This window comes from Planococcus citri, chromosome 4, assembly GCF_950023065.1.
Source record: "Planococcus citri chromosome 4, ihPlaCitr1.1, whole genome shotgun sequence".
In the NCBI taxonomy this organism is placed as follows: Eukaryota; Metazoa; Arthropoda; class Insecta; order Hemiptera; family Pseudococcidae; genus Planococcus; species Planococcus citri.
In genome coordinates, this window is record NC_088680.1 from 7,372,579 (window position 1) to 7,382,780 (window position 10,202).

At 35.3% G+C, this 10,202-nt stretch overlaps 1 long non-coding RNA gene across 1 annotated transcript; it reads left to right on the forward strand.

Moving 5' to 3' along the window:
* Window positions 1-2,383: 2,383 nt before the first annotated feature.
* Window positions 2,384-3,177, forward strand: LOC135844754 (uncharacterized). Its single transcript, XR_010558625.1, has 2 exons — window positions 2,384-2,611; window positions 2,723-3,177. It is a non-coding gene; the product is annotated as an uncharacterized LOC135844754 (long non-coding RNA).
* Window positions 3,178-10,202: the final 7,025 nt, after the last annotated feature.

A 10,202-nucleotide genomic window follows, 5' to 3' on the forward strand; every position in this document is an offset into this window, starting at 1 on the left:
GAAAGTCTAAATTTGGAATATATCCTATTTTAGCGACCTGCTAAATCGATTGGAAACGGTTTCAAACCGTTTTGAGCAGTTCTGGATCCTCCAGCAGATTTTTAAAACTTGAAATTTTCTCAAAATTTTATCAAATGGAGTTGGAAATCCGTAATTCACGCTACGCTCTATCTTAAACCCGCTATTAAGTCGACTTCTGGTGATTTTAAGTGATTTTGAAGCCTCCATGCGACTTTTTGAAAATTTTTGAATCCTCCAGCAGATTTTTGAAAATGAAATTTTTGCAAAATTTGATCGAATGGAGTTGGAAAGTCAAAATTCACTCTGTGAACTAACTTCAGTACGCTATGAATTCGACTACAGGTGGTTTCAAGTCGTTTTGAAGCTTCCAGCTACTTTTTGGGCCTTCATGGAAGTCGCTGGACGCTCCAAAATCACTTGAACCCACCTGCAGTTGTGCAGTTGACTTGAAAGCGTGTTGTAATTGGAGTACAGGGTGAATTTTGGATTCCAGCTCTATTTGGTAAAATTTTATGATAATTTCGAGCATTGAAAAATTTTCTGGAGGCTCCAGTAATTTTCAAAAAGTTGCTAAAGGCTCTAAAACGACTTGAAAGATATCTGCGGTCGACTTTATACCTATCGTATTGAAACTAGTTTACAGAATAAACTTTGGGTTTCCAGCTTCGGGTTTTTAAAATACAAAAATCTACCGGAGGCTCCAGAACTGCTCGAAACGGTTCTAAACCGTTTCCAATCGATTTGGCAAGTTGAAAATCGGATATATGGCAAATTTCAGCCTTCCAGGTCAATTTGGTAAAGTTTTGATTTTTTCCCCCCATTTTTGGCTTTAATTTTATTTTCAAAATTTCACCAACAAAAATCAAAAAATGCACTTCAGCACTTGAAATTTTGGCTGGTGATGAATTTTTCTATGCTCTTCGCTATTCCCCCCCTCTCATTTCCAAAAAAATTAAAAATTTGAGTCGCCCACAGTTAGTCGGCGTTTTGATGTAAGTAATCGATTTCAAATTTCAAACAATTTCTTTGATTGGACCACCCCCAGATCTCACAATAAGCCCCATAGTTATCTCAAAAAAAAAAAAAAAAAAAAAAATGAAGAGCTTGTGTTATTTATACCTACTTGGCTGGACTTTGATAGTTACAAATTTTCAATTTCAATCAATAGATATTTTTTTCATAAATGCATTCCTTGTCGAATTTCAAAAAAATAAAATGAAGAATTCGAGTTACCTATTTTTGGATTGCTGGATTTTCAAATAAGCTGTTTTCGAATTTAAGAATTTGAGTCTTGAGTCACCATGCCACCAATGGATTGTTGGAGTATGGTCATTTTTTTCAATTGTTCGTCTACACATTGGTAAAATATTTCAAAAATGCAAAATTTTTCATTTTTTAGGTTTCTGATGGTATTTTTGCAATAAGTGCCAAACTTGTAATTTTTCATTCTCGAAAATGAAAAAAAAAAATGCCAGCCCAATTTTTTAATTATGTTATTCTACGTGTAATGGATTAAAACTGAGAATTTTTCAGAATTTTTATTCGTCGAGATCGTGATTATATTTAAATTAGAAGTTCTTAAATTGATTTTTTCAGGTTTTTGAAAGTGGCAATACTGATTTTGATATTATTCGTCGATTACCTTCTGAAAGTACTACAATTTGAAAAAAAAAGTTCAAAATTCTATAGCTCGTACAACCAGGAGCAATTTGCAACTGAAATTTTCCATTTTCGGCCATTTTGGAGAACTTTGAAACCCCACAGCTCCGCCAAAAAAATCAAAAAAAATGTCCGGATTAAAGAAATACATAGTATAGAGCTCAAGTATGCCTACGTGGATGAGAACTCTCTTGAACCACACATTTAAATTCCTAATCTATTATATTGGTTCTGTATATTGAACGTGGGCAGTCATAATTAAAAATGTGATGCAACACATCGATAAAAACATATTAAATTTATTTACTATGTATAGTTGAAAATTTCACCGTATACAACGATCAACTTTTAGAATAATCTACACATAACTACCGTCATAGATAACATTAGGTAGGTATATAATTGGCCTATTTCGTATTAGTATCGTATATACCGCAGTGAACATATTTAATGGTCTAAAATTATTTCATTTAAAAAAAAATTAAAAGGTTGATAACACTTCTTCATATTAGTTTACGAGCCTCGAACCTCATTAAAAATCCACATCTATTACTTATACATATACATAGGTAAATATGTAGAATGTATACCAATTTATTATTTCTAAACCGATAAGTAATTCCATTACCTTATAATGAACTACTCGAAATCTATTTCCCAATCTTCCTACTTGAAAATTATCAACAACTAAGTACCAAAACGATAAAAAAATTTCAACTGATTAAATTCTTAAAACCGCAGAGATAATTTTCAAATTGACAAAATTCGTTACCCCAAAAATTCATTCGACGATTGCAAACGCTCAAAGCCACTTCGTATTTGTTCCATCTATAGTTCGAAAGTATTTTCAAATAAGTTTTAGGGTGTGTGGCTTTGATGCTAATTTCTTTTCAACCCCAGCAAACCACAGTATTTTGCGAGTCTAGCACAGGTATGTTTCAATTTCAGAATTTTAAAAATCTTATTTCATTATTACATACACAAATAGGTAATTATTTCATCGAGTAAACCTACTAAAATCTCTACCTTCTGTTCATTTCAGCGTACGAATCAATATTTATGCACTACCCAGTCCCCACATCAACATCCACTTCCAAGGAATTATTTCCAAAGCCATGACTTTGGACATCTGGCGTTTCGATTCCCAACAATCCCAACATATATCTAGAGAACATGGATCTTCTCGAACTCTGCAAGCCATCTACAGAGGATAAAACAACAAGATTCCCAAATTGAGGAAACTCGAAAAAAACAAAATATACCTACCACAAAATGGGTAAGATACATATTACCATTCCATGCAATACGAGTCCAACGCCTCCATACGAAGAAAATTGTGTATACCGAGGGATCAGAAAAACGTCTATTTACCATCTAAAAAGAAAAAAAATTGTAAAATCTTAATGACATGTTAGAATTGTATTTCACTCGTTGACATCATGTTTGTTGGATCCGGGACTCCATCTAAACCGGGAAAAAAAGATTATGCAGCCAAAATAGGTATGAAAACCCCCATTTTATCGAAGATGAAATATTTGGAATCACCGAATCATTTTATTTTCAAATTGTGGATTATCGTGCTCCCTGCAGGTATTAATGAAACAAAAAAAAACTATATCTACAGACAATAAAATGATGAAGATAGGAAAAAGATCACAGCCAATTAGTATTTCAATGCTCGCAATTATTCAGCAGATTACTGCAATACATTTAAAACTCAAAGCAGCGAAAACTTTGAAAAAATATCCGTATTCGTCTCCCAGAACCTTCCACTCGAGTACAAATTTAAACATAATCTACAGATCAATATTTTTATTTAAAAGTATATGGCTTATTGTTTTTTATCACGCGAACAACTGCCCAAGAAAAACTACAGAATCGAACTCAGAAGAAAAAATTAGCAACGAAATAGAGGACTTACATAAGAACACTTTGACCGTTGCTACGAAGATTGAAACCTGCTGTTGGAACGACGAAGTAGGAACCAAAAAAAAGACCGACCAAGACGATTCGGGAAGACAAGTCGATCGGAACACGATTACGCAGCAGATCATCACTCCCAAATATATTGCGACCCCAAGTTAATATCTATAGCATAAGCTATCAAGAGATGAAATTTTACTATTTACTCCCGAATAACATGAATGAATCATTTCCGCAAAGTTGAAGTTACCTACAAATAAAGAAATAAAAACACTATGAGCGATTGGAATAACTGCTCATGAGCAAAAGCAGATGAACAGAATGACCAAGGATGATAAGAATCTAGCGAGGCCTCTAATAAAATAATCCATAATCGGATAGCTGTCTAAGACAACCATCTAAAGTTGATTTTTTCATCGCCAGAACATGCACATCTTTCGAAGAAATTTTATTTTGCATACAACCGCTACTGTACCTATAATGTCGACAAAACTGCTTTATAAGCACCGAGCATTCCAGTATACGTTTCTTGAATTTGTTCCTTGGAAGGAGTCGCAGATCTGGTATATAAAGAAACTGAATGGAACGTGCATAATATACATTAAACTAGGTACTATGATCTATAGAATCAAACGTCGTGACTTTTGTCTACTCGGAAGATTGATGAAAGATTTGAAAAAGTTTAAAAATCATCCTCAACTGTTGTCAAATTCAATCACCTGATTTTAGCGAGACTGATGAGACAGTTCTCTAGTTCATCTATAGCAGCAAGTATAACCCCAATGCCGGTTACAATATCAAAATAACTCTTTATTTGAGTTGATACATCTATTACCCCACTTACTTATATTTTGTTTTGATTTGGACCAAAATACGATAGTACTTACCTCATTTTTACTCGTACTTACTTATAAAAAATCATATTCTTGTTAGAAAATATAACAAAAATATATATTTTTCAAAATACCAATATATGTACCTACCTATTATAATTTTCACGAGATTTTTCAATTATTCCAAACACTGAAATTTGACAATCGATAAAAATGTAAGTATCGTTCAGAAGCCTTACGTTATCTCAGAGTGTCATCAACCGATTGACTTGAAATCTGACGACGATAAAAGTATTGGAAAGCGATGACCTTGAATTTTTTCAATTTTTTTTGTCTTCGACAATAACCTCAAATATAACTTTGAAAAGTTCAAAATGCCTTTAGAGCAGAGTTAGCATTAGTGAAAAAATGCTATAAAACTTGATTTTACGTTTTTTAGTGAATTTTGTACTGCTGATGATTTTTTTGAGAATTTTTCAATCGATAGCTGCTGCATCGTCGTCGTCTCAAAACCATTGTATTGAAAGGTGTTATTTTATTGAAATGAACGACTCACTGGGTCATTATGCCATGTCAATTCGACCAAAAAAATGCGATTTTGAAAGGCATGTCTTTCGATTTTGCTCAAATTTGTTTACAATATCTATCCACCTAGTAAGAAAGAAACCCGCATAATCAGTTTGGTTCCAGCCCCCTCAGGGGGTGGGTGGGGTGCTTCCATTATTTTCACATTGTCTCGAGGTACTCCACTTCAGCAGCGCATTCCTCCAAAACCATGATACTTTGATCAACACTGATTTCACAGTTCGAAAGTATATTGAATTCTGAACTTTTTAAGCATTTTGAAATTTTCAAAAGTTGAAAGTTGAGCTTTCAAATTGAAAGTTCAAATTTCATAATAGTGCTGTAAGTGGGAGCTACCATTTAAAATTCTGAAAAAATTTCCATAGATACACCTTTTGGTGTTTTTTCAAAATATTAAAGTTTCGATATGAAATCTCTTGATGGAGGGGGCGCGTCCTCACCCCCAATTTTGGGCAAAACTTTCGAAAAAAATCTAGGGCATGTAATATATTGAATTGCATGTTTTTGGTAACGCTGAACACAAATATGACGTTAGATTTTTGATTGGGTCCCATCTACGGCCCCCAGCACCTCCCCAAATGGGGTAAAAGTTCAAAATAGGATTTTTTTCGTGCGACACTTCAAACAGTATGTTTTTGGTGACGCTGAATACGAATATGGCGTCAGATTTTTGATTAGACCCACTCACGGCCCCCAGCACCTTCCCAAAGGGGGTAAGCTGAAAAAAAATGGTTTCAATCTTGTGACACATGAAATAGTATGTTTACGATATAGCATGAACACGAATATAGCATTAACACTCCAATTTTAACACCCTCCAAAGACGACTTCAGGTGGATTCAAGTCATTTTAGGGCCTCCATGGAGCCTCCAGCAGATTTTTGAAACTTTAAATTTTCACAAAATTTCATCAAATGGAGATGGAAAGCTAAAATTTATTCTAAAAACTAATTTCAATACGCTACGAAGTACTGCAGGTGAATTTCAAGTCGTTTTGGATCCTCCAGCGACTTTTTGAAAATTCCTAAAGCCTCCAGCAGATTTTTGAAACTTTAAATTTTCACAAAATTTCATCAAATGGAGATGGAAAGCTGAAATTTACTCTACACTCCAATTTTAACGCCCACTGAAGACAACTTCAGGTGGGCACAAGTAATTTTAGGGCCTCCAGCGACTTTTTTTGAAAATTACTGGAGCCTCCAGCAGATTTTTGAAACTTTAAATTTTCACAAAATTTCATCAAATTTAATGGAGATGGAAATCTGAAATTTACTCTACACACCAATTTTAACACCCTCCGAAGACGACTTCAAGTGGATTCAAGTCATTTTAGAGCCTCCAGCGACTTTTTTGAAAATTACTGGAGCGTCCAGTAGATTTTTGAAACTTGAAATTTCCCCAACATAAATTTATCAAATGGAGTTGGCAAGCTGAAATTTACTTCGCAGACCACATGGTGGTTTCAAATGGTTTTGAAGCTTCCAGCTACTTTTAGGAAATTTTAATTTTCCAAAAAAACGCCACACAACCCTTCAAAAAGTCGCTGGAGGCTCCAAAACGTCTTGATATACACCAGCAGTCAACTTCGTAGCGTATTGAAATTAGTTTGTAGAATAAATTTCGACTGTCCATCTCAGTTTGATGAAAGGGCATGAGTGGATAAGATGGGTGATTTGGCCTTTTGCTCCTAGTGTAACGAAATCTTAGGGGTAGGTAAGTACCATTGAGGCATGTTCACTGACGAAGTTTCAGACCTCAATTGTGAGTGGTACTTGAGTAATGAGCTTTTTACTCAAAATGGTTTTTATTTTTTTTCTCTGGATTGGCTTGACCGATTTCTTTCAAACTTGAACCAACTTACAGATCATCAAAAGGGCTTTAATTGAAAAAATTGACAGCTCCCCCCCACCATTTCCCTTCTCCAAATATTAAAATCAAACTTTCAACCCCTTCCTTACCTAAGAACCCCAAGAGGTAAACTTTTTAAACCAACATTTTTAGATGCGTTTTTAACCCTAGAATAACATATATTTTGCTCAAAATTTTATTTTATTGGGCACATGGTCAAAAATGAGAAATAGTGGGGGTGCTTAATGATTTTTATAGAGTAATAATGAGAAAAACAGAATAAGGATGAAGTTGACGTGATTCTTCCCATACTATTACTGTTTATACCAATATTTGACGATAATCAAGTGCCAAATCAGTCGGACCCTCATTTCTGCATCCGTGCCCCCGCCCCCCCCAATTTGGGGGCCAGAACAAAACTAGCAATATGGGTGTCTTTTTCATATAAATTGACCCTCCCGAACACGAATATGAACTCGAAATAAGCATTGGACTCTTCTGAATACCGTATTTATAGAGGATAAGTGCAATATAAAGTGAATTAGATTGAACTTTCCTCAACTACAATGAAAATATCTAAACAGTAGACAATAAAATGTAATGATAAAAGAATATAACCAGGAGGTATTATACAATATTTAAAAAAATCAGTCATCATCGTCTTCAAGTTCCGCATCACTATTTTCATCAATAGAGGTTGGAGTGTCATCTGAGTCAAAAATTTTGCTCAGTATTTGAGCAGGTCTGGGTATTCTTGCCAAATATCTTCCAATACTCGAGTAATATATGATTGCTGCGATATGGGAGCAACAACCTACTGTCCGAATAAAATGATTCAAACTGATGTAGATACTTACATTATTCCAACTTGAATTTTTTCTATAAATACTTACACCATTGCGAGTGTACATAGGTTCCCATCTAGGACCATTCCCTCAAAATATGGTATTCAGAAGTGTCCGATGCTTATTTCGAGTTCATATTCGTGTTCGGGAGGGTCAATTTATATGAAAAAGACACCCATATTGCTAGTTTTGTTCTGGCCCCCAAATTGGGGGGGGCGGGGGCACGGATGCTGAAATGAGGGTCCGACTGATTTGGCACTTGATTATCGTCAAATATTGGTATAAACAGTAATAGTATGGGAAGAATCACGTCAACTTCATCCTTATTCTGTTTTTCTCATTATTACTCTATAAAAATCATTAAGCACCCCCACTATTTCTCATTTTTGACCATGTGCCCAATAAAATAAAATTTTGAGCAAAATATATGTTATTCTAGGGTTAAAAACTCATCTAAAAATGTTGGTTTAAAAAGTTTACCTCTTGGGGTTCTTAGGTAAGGAAGGGGTTGAAAGTTTGATTTTAATATTTGGAGGGGGGAAATGGTGGGGGGGGGAGCTGTCAATTTTTTCAATTAAAGCCCTTTTGATGATCTGTAAGTTGGTTCAAGTTTGAAAGAAATCGGTCATGCCAATCCAGAGAAAAAAAATAAAAACCATTTTGAGTAAAAAGCTCATTACTCAAGTACCACTCACAATTGAGGTCTGAAACTTCGTCAGTGAACATGCCTCAATGGTACTTACCTACCCCTAAGATTTCGTTACACTAGGAGCAAAAGGCCAAATCACCCATCTTATCCACTCATGCCCTTTTGGGGAAATTTCAAGTTTCAAAAATCTACTGGAGGCTCCAGTAAATTTAAAAAAAGTCGCTGGAGGCTCTAAAACGACTTGAACCCACCTGAAGTCGTCTTCAGAGGGTGTTAAAATTGTGATGTAGAGTAATTTTCAGCTTTCCATCTCCATTTGATGAAATTTTGTGAAAATTCAAAGTTTCAAACATCTGCTGGAGGCTTCACGAATTTTCAAAAACGTCGCTGGAGGCTCCAAAGCGACTTGAAATTCACCTGCAGTACTTCGTAGCGTATTGAAATTAGTTTTTAGAATAAATGTCAGCTTTACAACTCCAATTTGATGAAATTTTGTGAAAATTCAAAGTTTCAAAAATCTGCTGGAGGCTTCAGTACTGCTCAAAATGGTTTGAAACAGTTTCTAATCGATTTTGCATGTCGAAAATAGGGTATATCCCAAATTTCAGCTTTGTAGGTCAATTTGGTAAAATTTTGATTTTTTCCCTCATTTTTGGCCTAAATTCGATTTTCAAAAATTCACCAAAAATCGAAAAACGCACTTTAGCAAATATCTGCGATTTCGGCTGACCTGTCAATCAAAATGGCCGCCATTTTGTAAGTAAGACCAACTTTTTTTGGGCAAGTTTGCTTTAAAATGTTCCTTAGGATCTCCCCTTTAAGAAAAAAAGTGCCATACCTAGGTCATTCCATGCCAATTCTACCAAAAAATGCGATTTTGAAAGTCATGTCTTTCGACTTCGCTCAATTTTTTTTTGCAATATCTACCCACCCAGTAAGTAAGAAATCCGTAATCAGTTTGGTTCCAGCCCCCTCAGGGGGCGGGTGGGGGGGAGGGCTTCCATTATTTTCACATTGTCTCGAGGTACTCAACTACAGCAGCACATTCCTCCGAAGCTATAATACTTTGATCAAAACAGATTTCACAGTTCGAAAGGGTATTAAACTTTGAACTTTTTAAGCATTTTGAAATTTTCAAAATTTGAAAATTGAACTTTTAAATTGAAAGTTCAAATTTCAAAATAACGCTGTAAGTGGGAGCTACCATTTAAAATTTTGAAAAAATTTTCATAGATGTACTTTTTGGTGCTTTTTTGAAATATTGAAGTTTCGAGATGGGGTCTCTTGATGGAGGGGGCGCACCCTCACCTCCAATTTTGAGCAAAACTTTTAAAAAAATCTGGAGCATGTGATATATTGAATTGTATGTTTTTCGTATCGCTGAACACGAATATGACATTAGATTTTTGATTAGATCCCATCCACGGCCCCCAGCACCTCCCCAAATGGGGTAAAAGTTCAAAATAGGGGTTTTTTCGTGCGACACATCTAATACTTAGTATGTTTTTGGTGACACTGAACACGAATATGACGTCAGATTTTCGATTGGATCCCATCCACGGCCTCCAACAATTTTTTTGAACTTTTACCAATTTGGGGATGTTCGGGGAGCCATGGGTGAGGTGAATTTGAAAAAATAAGGGAGGTGTCGGGGGCCGACGATGGGTCCAATAAAAAATCTGACGTCTTATTCGTGATCAGCGTCCCCTAAAACATGCTATTTGATGTGTCGCACTAAAAAAACCTATTTTGAACTTTTACCCCATTTGGGGAGGTGCTGGGGGCCGTGGATGGGGTCCAATCAAAAATCTAACGTCATATTCGTGTTCAGAGTTACGAA